Here is a 13,300-nt window from a genome sequence, read left to right as displayed (position 1 = left end):
GCATCTGGTGCTGGACTTTTCTTTGTAGGGAAGTTTTTGGATCACTGATTCAATCCATTTACTCATTATTTAAAAAAAAACAAAAATTTTTTTTTTAATGTTTATTTTTGGGAGAAGAGAGAGTGTGAGCGGGGAAGAGGCAGAGAGGAGAGGGAGACACAGAAACAAAAAGCAGGCTCCAGGCTCTCAGCTGTCAGCCCAACGCGGGGCTCAAACTCAGAACTATGAGATCATCATCTGAGCCTAAGTCGGACATTCAACTGACTGAGCCACCCAGGCACCCCTGCTTGCTCATTATTAATCTTTTCAGTTTTTTTTGTTATTTCTTCATGATTCATTCTTGGTCGGTTGTTTGTTCCTAGAATTTATCCATTTTTCTAGATTGAACAATGTTGATTTATAATTGTTCATAGTAGTCTTTTATTCTTTGTGTTTGATATCAGTTACAGTATCTTAGTTGTCTGCCTCTTCCATTTTTGATTTTGATTTTTTTTTTTTTAGTCTAAGGTCTATTTTTTAAAACTAAAAAAACAGTTGTTAGTGTCATTTATTGTTCCTGTTATTTTTCTAGTCTTTATTTCATTTATTTCTGATCTCACCTTTGTTATTTCCTTCCTTCTGCTACCTTTGGGCTTAGTTTGTTCCTTTTTTAGTTTCTTTAGGTGTACAGTTAGGTTGTTTGAAAAAAAAATTTTTATGTTTATTTTGAGAGCACACCCAAGAGTGGGGAAGGGGCAGTGACAGGGAGAGAATCCCAAGCAGGCTCCATGCTGTCAGCGTGGAGCCTGATGCAGGGCTCAATCCCACGAACCATGAGATCATGACCTGAGCTGAAACCGAGAGTCAGTTGCTTAACTGACTCATCCACTTGGCACCCTTTTCTTTCTTTCTTTCTTTCTTTCTTTCTTTCTTTCTTTCTTTCTTTCTTTCTTTCTTTCTTTCTGTCTTTCTGTCTTTCTGTCTTTCTGTCTTTCTTTCTTTTGTATGTATGTATGTATGTAGGTATTTATTTTTAGTATGATTTGTTGACAGATTGGTTTCCATACAACACCCAGTGCTCATCCCAATAAGTGCCTTCTTCAATGCCCATCACCCACTTTCCCCTCTCCCCCACCCCCTATCAACCCTCAGTTTGTTCTCAGTATCCAAGAGTCTCTTATGGTTTGCCTTCTTTTTCTTAATGTAGCATTTCTCACTGTAAGTTTTCCTCTTAGGACTTGTTCTGCTGCATGTAAGTTTCGGTATGTTGCATTTCCATTTTTGTTTGGAGATACTTTTTAAAAATATTTTTTTTTTTTTTTTTTTGAGAGAGAGAGAGCGCACACTGGGGGAAGAGCAGATAGGGAGACAGAGGATCTGAAGCAGGCTCTGCACTGACAGCACTGAACCTAATGTAGGGCTTGAACCCACGAATTGTGAGATCATGACCTGAACCGAAATCAGATGCTTAACCAACTGAGCTACCCATGTATTCCTTCACTGCTGTTTCTTTAAATAAAGTATTGCCCCATTTTCCCTCTCTTCTCCTTCTGGGACTTTGCCAAAAATGCATAGATTGTTTCTTTTAATGTATACTTCCCATAGGCTTTTTTCATTTCTTCTGAATGTATCATTTCAAAATGACCTGCCCCTATTCTTCACAGATTCTTTCTTCTACTTGATCAAGTCTACCGTTGCTTTTATTGCATTTTTGTTTCATTCGTTGTATTCAGTTCCACAATTTGTTTCTTTTTTTTATAATTTCTATGTCTTTTTTAAGACATCTCACTTTTGGGGGCACCTGGGTGGGTGGTTCTGTTGGTTAAGCATCTGGCTCTTGATTTCAGCTCAGGTCATGATTTCATGGTTCGTGTGATTGAGCCCCACGTTGGGCTCTGTGCTGACAGTGCCTCTTTCTGTGTTTCCTTAAAACAACTGTTTTGAATTCTTTATCAGATAGATTGGAGATCTCTATTTCTTTGGGATTGGTTACTGGAAAATTAATTGTTTATTTGGTGGTTTAATGTTTCCTTGTTTCATGTTCCTTGAAGTTTTGAGTTGCCCTTTTTGCATTTGACAAGACGTCACCTCCGGTTTTTAATGACTAGCTTCAGGAGAGACATACCTTCTGTTAGCCTTGTTAGGAATTCTGAAGTTTTTTCAGACCTTTGCTGTGGATATGCCTGTTCCTCATTTCTTATTTTCTTTTGGAGGGGATTTTTAAGTTTGTATGCCTTCTCTTGATCATGCAAAGCTGAATCAAGTGTGACTGCCTCTTACTTGCTTTCTGTAGGGCAGTGCTGAATTCTCAGGTTTGTATGCTTTCTCATAGTTCAGAAGAGACGGGATAGCTTTTTGCACTTTCTTACCAGCCATCTATAGATGCTTGCAATATGTCCTTAGGGGTGAACACAGGGAGCCAGCCACAGGGTGAGAGTGTATGTTTGTGGGTGAGGTGTGTGGAGAGTTGGGGCTGCCCATTTACCAGGTGGCGGCATCTTCAGACAAGGCAACTTGTGAGTGGGCTTCCTGATGAAGTCTGCATTGCAGTTAGTAGGATCCATATCCCATTTTATGTTCTTTGAGAGTCCTGCTGTTCTTCCAGCCACTCCCCTCCTCCCTAGTTATGTTGTGAATGTCAATATTTGGGTGGGGTAAGAATGAAAATGCACAACTGGGGAAGCTGGGTGCTCACTTACATGCTCTCATTTTCCCCCACGGGAGAAATCACAGATTAAGAACATCGCTCTTGGCACTATACTGTGGAGACTAGAGGGAAAGAATGTTCCAGGTACAGTGAAACTGTTTCTTTTACCCTTTTCAATGTGTTCAGTTTTGGATTTATTTTTGTTCCAGTGCTGTGCGGGAACTTCCCTGGACTCCCAGACTTAACACAAAGCCACTGTTGTTCATAGGTGATAGTCAAAATCAGTGTTCTTTGAGGAAGATGGTAGAAAACTCCTGTTTTGCTGTTTTGATGCCATCACTCTTCACTGACATGCTTTATGCCAACCATACTTAGGTTTGTCTTTTGTATAGTTACATTAAAGTGGAAATAAATTTCATGTACTGTTTGTATTTGGGATTTTTTTCATTTAGCGTATGGTTATAAACTATTGTTTTTTAGTGTACTGGTAGTCTTTTGACTTTTATTGCTGAATAGAATTCCTTATGGAGATTTCTCTCTACGTGTATAAATTGATCAACTCTTTGAACACTCAGTTCATTTCTAGTTTGAGGCTCTCTGAATAATTTGTTTTTGTTCATTTTACTTTTTGTGTTTTGTTGGGTGACCTACCTGTTCTAATTCTATAGATTCTAGCTACTCTGCAGTTTGCAGGCACTGATGTCTCGCTCTCTTTTTTAAAGTATGTAATTCTTTCATTCCTGTTTCCATTTTTTAAAAAAAATTTACTTATTTTGTGGGAGAGAGAGCACAGGAGGGGTGGGGAGAGAGAGAGAGAGAGAGAGAGAGAGAGAGAGAGAGGAGGGAGGGAGGGAGGGAGGGAGAGAGGGAGAGGGGCAGAGAGAGAATCCCAAGTAGGCTATGCATTATCGGTGCAGAGACTGATGCAGGGCTTGATCTCAAGAACCGTGAAATCATGACCTGAGTTGAAATCTAGAGTCAGATGCCTGAGTAAGCCAGCCAGGCGCCCCAATCAGTGGCTTCTTTTAAACTGCAGTCTGAGTTTCCCTATCTTTTTTTTTTTTTTTTTTTTTTATTAACAATGTTTTTAATTGTAAAAAACAAAAGTTACTATCACAACCATTTTTTAAATTAAATGTTATTTTAAATGTTATTTTTGAGAGAGAGAGCATGAGCAGGGGATAGGCAGATAGAGAGGGAGACAGAGGATCCAAAGTAGGCTCCATGCTGACAGCAGAGAGCCTGATGTGGGACTTGAACTCATGAGATCATGATCTGAGCTGAAGTCTGATGCTTAACCCACTGAGGCACCTAGGTCCCCCCTTTTCCTCCCCCATTACAACCATTTTTTTTTTTTAATTTTTTTTTTTAACGTTTTATTTATTTTTGAGACAGGGAGAGACAGAGCATGAACAGGGGAGGGTCAGAGAGAGGGAGACACAGAATCTGAAACAGGCTCCAGGCTCTGAGCTGTCGGCACAGAGCCCAACGCGGGGCTCGAACTCACGGACCGCGAGATCATGACCTGAGCCGAAGTCGGCCGCTTAACCGACTGAGCCACCTAGGCGCCCCTCCCATTACAACCATTTTTAAGTGTATAGTTCGGTAGTGTTAAGAATATTGTCATTGTTGTGCAACAGATCTCTAGAACTTTTTCATGTTGAAAGCTGACTCATTTCCCTGACAGCCACCATTCTACTTTGTTTCTATGAATTTGCCTACACAAGATATCTCATTTAAGCAGAATAATAATCATAAAGTATTTGTCTTCTTGCAACTGCCTTAGCATAATATCCTCAAAGTTCATTCATGTTGTAGTGTGTGATTTCCTTCCTTTTAAAGGCTGAGTAATATTCCTGTGTATATATACACTTATTTTGTTTATTCATCTGTTGGACATCTGGGTTGCTTCTACCTTTTGCCTGTTGTGAATTGCTATGAAGATAGGTATACAAGTATCTCTTTGAGATTCAGTTTTCAATTCTTTTTTTATTTATTTTTGGGACAGAGAGAGACAGAGCATGAACGGGGGAGGGGCAGAGAGAGAGGGAGACACAGAATCGGAAACAGGCTCCAGGCTCCGAGCCATCAGCCCAGAGCCCGACGCGGGGCTCGAACTCACAGACCGCGAGATCGTGACCTGGCTGAAGTCGGACGCTTAACCGACTGCGCCACCCAGGCGCCCCTCAATTCTTTTTTAAAAATATTTATTTTGAGAGAGCGTGAGAGATTTTAGTGCATGCTTGACCATGAACAGGGGAGGATCAGAGAGAGAGGAAGAGAAAGAATCCTAAGCACTCCCTGCACTGTCAGCAGAGTCGGATGTGGGGCTTAATGTCATGAACTATGAGGTCCTGAACTGAGCTGAAACCAAGATAAGGATGTTTAACTGAGCCACCCAGGTGCCCCTCAATTTTTTAAAATATATACACTTAGAAATGGGATTTCTGGATCATAAGTAATTGTGTGTTTAATTTTTTTTTTTTGTTTAAGTAATCTTGACACCCAATGTGGGGCTCAAACTCGGCCCCACAAAGAGTTGTGGAAAAGCAAAAAGTTGTATGGTGAAGCAAAGAGTTGTATGCTTCACCCACCAATGGAGGTAGCCAGGCACCCCCTATGTTTTTTGTTTTGTTTTCTTTTTGTTTTTTGAGTAACTACTGTTTTTCATAGCAGTTATACCATTTTACATTCCTGGTAACTGCACAGTGGTTTTGGGACATCCTTGCCCATACTTGTTATTATTTTTTGTAAATAGTAGCCAACCTAATTGGTATGAAGTGATATTTCATTGTGGTTTTGATTTGTGTACTTAGGTTTGAGATCAGAGTGTTGATTTTTCAGACTTTTTTCTTTTTCAAAATTGTTTTGGTTGTTTGGGATCCCTTGAAATTCCATATGAACTTTAGGGTGGAACTTTTTATTTTTGCAAGAAAACTGTGCTCCTCACCCCATTATTGGGACTGTGATAGGGATTGTATTGTATTGACTTTGGGCAATGTTGACATTTAACAATGTTAAATCTTCCAATTCATGAATGTGAGATTTCTATTTATTTGTCACTAATTTCTTTCAGTGATGTGATTTTCAGTTTACAAGTCTTGTAGCTCTTTGGTTAGGTTTATTCCTAAGACCTTTATTTTTTTTTTATTTTTGAAGTTTATTTATTTTGAGAGAGAGCACGTGAGCGGGGGAAGGACAGAGAGAGGGGGAGAGAGAGAATGCCAAGCAGGCTTGGTGTTACCAGCATAGAGCCCAACATGGGCTTGATTCCAGGAACCAGGAGATCATGACCTGAGCTGAAATCAAGTCAGATGCTTAACTGACTGAGCCACCCAGGTGCCCCATAAGTCTTTTATTCTTTTGATACTATTATAAATGCAATTGTGTTCTTAATTTTCTCTTCTGATTGTTCATTTTTGCTGTATAGCAATGCAACAGATTTTTGTATGTTGACTTTGTGTCTTGTTACTTTACTGAATTCATTTATTCTAACAGTTTTTTTGGTGGACTTTTCAGAGTTTCCTCCATGTAAGATTATGTAATCTGTGAACAAGTGGTAATTTTACTTCTTTCTTTCCAGTTTCTTCTTGCCTAATTGCTTTGGCTAAAACTTTCAATACTGTGTTGAAAGGAATTTGTGAAAGTTTGGCTACTTTGTCTTGCTCCCCATCTTAGAGGAGGTTTCAGTCTTTGACCATTGAGTATGATGTTAGCTCTCTGGCTGGAGAGCTCTAGTTTGTCTGGCCCTAATACCATGTCCTTCCCTTCCCTTACTGGTTATGGGGTAGATATAATGGAATGAATTGGAAAGCTTGTGTTGGTGAACTGTTAGGCTGCTAGGTGGGCCTTAGCGGGGAGGACAGGTGTCTGACTACACATAGGCTTTTTCCACAAGGTATGTCATCTGTGTTTTGTGTTACGGAGAGATAGGATTGTTGCAGCCATTCTGGTCCCTGTGTTTGCAGGCTGCGGAAGGAAAACTGGCATTGTGTACTATGGTTTCTTTTTACCTGGTCAGGTGGTTGACCCTTTAGTGTTGTAATATAGTTCCTTACAGGTTTCTTCTTTTATTTTTTAATGGCTTAGGTACATTTTCTTGGGTTTTTTTTTTTTTTTTTTTTTTTTTGTTCTCAGAATCTTTCTACAGAAGAGCAAAGTTAAACACTAAGTTTCTGGCAAGAGGATTAAAATCCTTCTTTCTTTTAAAAAAATTAAAAAAAAATTTTTTTTTAAATTTTAGAATGCATACAAGTGGGGAAGGAGCAGAGGGAGAGAGAGTGAATCTTAAGCAGACTCCATGCTGAGCACAGAGCCTGATTCAGGTCTCGATCCCAAGACCATGAGATCATGACCTGAGCCGAAATCAAGAGTTGGATAGTTAACTGACTGAGCCACCCAGGCGCCCGAGAATCCTACTTCCTGAGAGCCCTCCACCCCTTCTCCTCTTTTCCATCTGTATCATTGCTTCAGTTCATGGGGTTGGAGGGCTTGCTATTGAAATCTACAAGCCAAGAGGTTGTTTTTAGTAGTTGCCTTATCTCTTTCCCCAATATATTTTATTCTGTAATGGATTTGTTGTCAGAAACTTCTCCCTGATGGATGGTGTATGTTTGGCTTGCAGGATATCAAGTGTTGTTACCTTGTTAGGCTTTTGTTTGGCATATACTTCTGCCTTATGCCTTTTCCTTATCTTCCTGGTCAAAAGGATTGTTTTTACCTGTCTTGGTCCAGCTAGTATTACTGGAGAAGAATATTTCAACCTCCTGCTTGGACTACCAGAATTTCTGGAGCTGAGTAGGGGAAAAGTGCCATAAGGCTCAACACTGAGTATATAGTTTGATCTAGAACAAGGTATTCTCTTTTTAGACAAAAATTAAGCTCATACACAATTAGAGGAATAATATTAATAAAAATGTAACATTCTTACTGGTTTTTAGGGGATTTCCCCCCTTCATATTAATGTTTTACAGTGATTGATGCAAGCTCTCGTATGATTAAAGAGAAGACCCTGGGGTGTTGGTTGTGTGGGGGAAATAAATAGAAGATCCTATTAGTACATGAAGAAACTATAATAAAGCTGACAGTCTTAAGAAATGCCTTAGGGGCTCCTGTGTGACTCGGTTGAGCATCTGACTTCAGCTCAGGTCATGATCTCACTGTTCGTGGTGTTCAAGCCCCACATTGGTCTCTGAGCTGACAGCTTGGAGCCTGCTTTAGATTCTCTGTCTCCTCTGTCTCTGTCTCTCTCTCTCTCTGTCTCTCTGTCTCTCTCTCTTTCTCTGTCCCTCCCCTGCTCGTGCGCTCTCTCAAAAATAAACAAACATTAAAAAAAAAAAAAAAAAAGAAATGCCTTCTTGTGCATATAGTGATTGGTTTGTTGCCTTCATGGACCCCTCTGTTTTCTAGTTTGTAAAGCTGTGTGGACAAGGTGAAGTAGGTGTGAAGTCATTAAGGTGATGGATTCACGAGAATGGTTATGTTCAGTTTTTAATTTTGGGGGGAAATCATTATTAGAATTGAATACCCTCAGGCCTCTTTATATCAAAAGATGAAGCATTAAATCTGCAGAATATTGACTGACACTGGTTTGATGCAAATGCCAATGGGGATTTAACTGTGCTAGTATTTTTAAAATTTTAAATCAGACAGTTACTTTTTTTTATCAGTGGTCTGGCCATAAAGTTTCATAGGTTTTGAATAGTTTGCTCCTAACCTTGTTTTATTGTTGTTAGCTTTCTTCTTCTTTTTTAAGATTTTATTTTTAACTAATCTCAGCACCCAATGTGGGGTTCGAATTCATGACTCCCAAGATCAAGAGTCACATGTTCCACAAACTGACCCAGCCAGGCGCCCCAGCCTTATTATTCCTTAGGGCAAGATTTTGTATCACATGAGTCTTCTCAGGAATGCTTATGTGACATACTAGGAAATGCTTGTACAGAGACATATACATGTTTTCAATATGACACTCATGGCTTTCAGCTGCATGGTTTCCCGAACTAGATCTTTCTGGTTCAGCATCTCCAGAGAGACAACATAATTGTTTGGAGAGTGTGTGGTGTGTGTGTATGTCTGTGTGTGTGTGTATGAAGGGGGAATTGAGGGGATGTCTTAACTGCTTCTTAATAAGATTTTATTTATTTATTTGAATTTTTTTTAAATTTTTTTTTATTTTTGAGACAAAGAGACAGCATGAGCAGGGGAAGGGCAGAGAGAGAGAGGGAGATACAGAATCCGAAGCATGCTCCAGGTTCTGAGCTGTCAGCACAGAGCCCGACGTGGGGCTCGAACTCACGGACTGTGAGATCATGACCTGAGCTGAAGTCAGACGCTTAACCTACTGAGCCACCCGGGCGCCCCTTCTTTAATAAGATTTTAATATCTTTTAGCTCAACCTGTATTCCTGCTATCAGAGGTATTCCATGTTTCCAATTCCTGAGCTTTTCTGAGGTTTTACGGGAAAAAAATTAGCCTATTTCTCTTCCTCAGTCTCTGGTTGGTTTTACTAATAAGGGTGGTTTTACTAATAAGTCAGGTGTCCTCTTCTTACACGTTTAGTTGTTTTTGCCCTTGGATGTTAGTTTTCTTTTGTTGTTTTAGTAGAGTTTTGGGGAGGAAGTGGAAGGAAAAGGGTATGTTGAATCTGGCATATTTAACTGGAAAAAATTATGAAAATAGGTTAGACCCATTAAAAAAAAACCCTAATAGTTAGATATACATGTGCTTGCCAAATTTAATGTCTGTTAATATTTTATATTGGCTTTCGTAAAAAAAAATAAAAATTGATACAGCTAAAAGTACTTCTTGCCTATCCTTGTATCTTTTTACCCAGATGAGACCTTTCTCTTGATGAGGATGTGTATCATTATAGTGTATGTAATTATTCTGTAATTGTACATGAGTCCATACAAGACAGTTGGTTAAAAGTTAACAAATGGTATTATACTGTATCCTTTTACAAGTTTATCATTAATCATTTTGAATTTGTATGCTAGACATTTTGATGCATAGAGATTTGGTTTATTAACCTAAATACCCCTTTACTTAAAAAAAATTTTAATGTTTAATTTTGAGAGAGAGAGAGAGACAGAGAGACAGAGAGAGAGAGAGAGAGAGACAGGGTATGAGTGGGAGAGGGGCAGATGAAAGAGGGAGACACTGAATCTGAAGCAGGCTCCATGAGTTGTCAGCACAGAGCCCCATGCAGGGATCGAACCCACGAGCCATGTGATCATGGCCCGAGCTGAAGTTGGATGCCCAGCTGACTGAGCTGCCCAGGCGCCCATACCCCTTTACTTCTAATAGATAGTACTTTTCATTTTACTCATTTGTTTGGGTTCTTCTATTACTCAACTAAAACTAGTCTTAATTTTAATTTTAATTAATTTATTTATGTATTTATTGTTTTTGAGAGAGAGAGAGAGAGAGAGAGAGAGAGCGTGAGTGGGGGAACGGCAGAGAGAGAGGGAAACACAGAATCTGAAGCAGGCTCCAGGCTCTGAGCTGTCAGCACAGAGCCCGATGTGGGGCTCAGACCCACAGACTGTGAGAGTATGACCTGAGCCAAAGTCAGCCACCCAGGCATGACTTATATTTTTAAAAAGACTCCCTTCCTCCAGTTAAAGTTTTGCCTTACAGTATATTTTTGCAAACTGCCCAAGAATAAGGAATACATATGGTTGATATTTAAACTTTAATGTCAGTCCTGAAATAGGTATAGTATGAATGCTGTTTATAAGAAATATCTTCTGGGGCGCTTGACTGGCTCAGTTGGTAGAGTATGCAACTCTTGATCTTGGTGTTGTGAGCTTGAGCACCACATTAGGCATAGAGATTATTAAAAAATAAAATAAAAATATAGGGGTGCCTGGGTGGCTCAGTCGGTTGGTTTAATGTCCTTTGGTTTTGGCTCAGGTCATGAACTCACGGTTTGTGTGTTCGAGCCCTGGGTTGAGCTCTGCACTGATGATGTGAAGCCTGCTTGGGCTCCTCTATCACCCTTTCTTCCCCTCTCTCTGCCCCTCCGCCACTTGTTTGTTCTCTTTCTCTTTCACAAAATAAATAAATTTTAAAAACCTTAATAATAAAATTTTAAGAAAAAAATTCAGTTCTGGATAATGGGCCCTTGTTCCTTTTTTGTTTTTATTTATTTTTAAAAAGATTTTTATTTTATTTTTTAAAGTTTATTTATTTATATGGGGGGAAAGGCAGAGAGAGAGAGGGAGAGAGAGAATCCCAAGCAGGCGCCTCGCTGTCAGCACAGAGCCTGCTGTGGGGCTTGATCCCACCAACAGAAAGATCATGACCTGAGCTGAAATGAAGAGTTGGACACTCGACCAACTGAGCCACCCAATCGCCCTGAAGTTTTTTAATTTTTTTATTTATTTTTATTTTTTTATTTTTATGTTTGTGTATTTTTGATTGAGAGAGAGAGAGAACAAATGGGGGAGGAGCAGAGAGAGAGAGAGGGGGAGACAAAGAATCTGAAGCGGGCTCCAGACTCCTAGCTGTCAGCATAGCCTGATGCGGGGCTTGAACCCACAAGGTCATGTGAGGTCATGACCTGAGCCTAAGTCAGACGCTTAACCACTGAGCCACCCAGGTGCCCCATGATTTTTTTATTGTTAGGAAATCTTGGTATCCAACCACTCTGTGAGTGGTACTCACACTCATCACCCCAAGATCAAGAGTCATGTGGTCCACTGAGTGAGCCAGCCAGGCACTCCTGTTTTAATTTTAATTAAATAATATGTGCCTTATTTGAAATGTTATATAGTTTTGCCAGGCTTGTAACAAAACTCAGCAGTCTCTACCAGCAGTCCTACTTTTTCTCTCCTAGAGGTAATTACTTTCTGTTTTATCTGATTTTTCCCCCTAGATTTTACTTTCCTGTGTAATAAGATTATATTGTTACATGTTAATAGGTATTTTCAACTGTTGACTTGCTCCTATGAAAGATTTGTTGGTCTGTTTATGTCCGTTTATGGAAGAATTAGCATTTTTTAAAAATATTTTTTTTGTTTATTTTTGAGAGAGTGCAAGTCGGGGAGAGCAGAGAGAGGGTGATAGAGGATCCAAAGTGGGCTCTGTGCTGACAGCAGAGAGCCTGATGCGGGGCTTGAACTCATGAATGGTGAGATCATGACCTGAGCTGAAGTCACATGCTTAACCAACTGAGCCACCCTGACACCCCAAAGAATTAACCTTTTTACCCTTGCCACCTCTTTCCAATTGTTTTAGAATTAGTATTGTGTATTTATATTATTAGGATCACGTAAATACTCTTGAGCACAGTATTATACTGTAGTTACATTTCTTGTACAGTGTCTTTCATTCCTGTAATTAGTAGTTGTCAATTTGTATGCATGAGTTTGTCTGCCCCTGCAAGCTTGAGATGTTTTAAAAATCTTTAAGAGACTAAATTACATGTAAAGTATATGTTTAATCCCCTCCCCTCTGAACCATCTTACCTAAAGTCCTTTTATTATTTCTTTTAAAAAATTTTTTAATGTTTTATTTTGAGAGAGCGCGCGAGCACGAGCAGGAGAGGGGCAGAGAAAGGGAGAGAAAGCATCCCAAGCAGGCTTTGTGCTGCCAGTGCAGAGCCCAGTGTGAGGCTTGAACCCAGGAACCATGAATCGAGTCGTATGCTTAACCGACTAAGCCACCCAGGCATCCCGGTCTTTTTATTCTCTTGATCCTATTTGAACTAGTATCCTTGGGATTTGTGCACAGTAGTCTGTCTTGGATCTCCCTTCACGTCATCCTGGGGATTCTCTTTGAACATGAACTTGGAGTGGCTGGAAGGCTCTGTCATTTGAGCTATTGACTCTTGATTTCAGCTTAGGTCACAATCTCAAGGTTCTTGAGTTTGAGCCTCGTGTTGGGCTCCTCCTCCTCCATGACAGTGCAAGACGTGAGTATAGTGGAGTCTGCTTGGGATTCTCTCTCACTGTCTCCCCTTCTCCCCCTTTCTCTGTCCCTCCTGTGCACAGATACTCTCTCAAAATAAATAAACAAATATGAGCTTCTTTACACATAGTGCTTTCGTTTCTTTTTCTTTCTCTTTTTAATTTCTGAACTCTTAACACCAGGTTTTTGCTTACAAATCACTTACTTAGAGACTCTCTTCCTGACTTCTTCATTCTGCGGTGGGTTATGCTTATATTTGATACACAGTACTCTACTTGGTTTCTTCTTGGCATTTATCACAATATGTGTGAGTAGTTTTACTTACTCATTCACCTCTTTTTGTCCTTACTCTTCATCACTTGACTAAGTTCCATAAAGTGGGGATTGTTACCATTTCATTTACCGTCAGATATTTACTACTGAGGGTATACAGTACTCAAAAAATATATGAATGTATGACTTTTAGATACAGTGAAGACTTAAATGCTGAGGGTGATATTATCTTGTTGGACTTTGTCTAGAATGGAGTTGGCAAACCGTGGCCCAGTGTACCACATCTTGTCAGCTGCTTGTTTTTGTAACATGGCTGATGCTTCTTTGTTTACACATGGTCTGTGGCTCCTTTCAAAATACTGTGGCAGAGCTGCTTAGTTGTGAAAGAGACTGTATGGCCTGCAAAGTCTAAAATATTTGCTTTCTCACCCATTAAAGAAAAGTTTGCTGACTTCAGTCTTACACAGTTAAACATTTTACATTAGA

The 13,300-nt window shown here is 39.7% G+C and overlaps 1 protein-coding gene across 7 annotated transcripts in view; it reads left to right on the top strand.

The window, feature by feature from the left end:
* The window catches only part of USP34 (ubiquitin specific peptidase 34), a 250,742-nt gene that overhangs the window by 27,728 nt on the left and 209,714 nt on the right, over nt 1–13,300 (top strand). The window lies entirely within an intron of this gene.

The sequence above is a fragment of the Panthera pardus genome, unplaced genomic scaffold, assembly GCF_024362965.1.
Source record: "Panthera pardus isolate Hobbes unplaced genomic scaffold, ASM2436296v1 HiC_scaffold_25, whole genome shotgun sequence".
Taxonomy (NCBI): Eukaryota; Metazoa; Chordata; class Mammalia; order Carnivora; family Felidae; genus Panthera; species Panthera pardus.
Note: the sequence above shows the minus strand (reverse complement) of the source record. Positions and strands in the feature narration are given on the sequence as shown.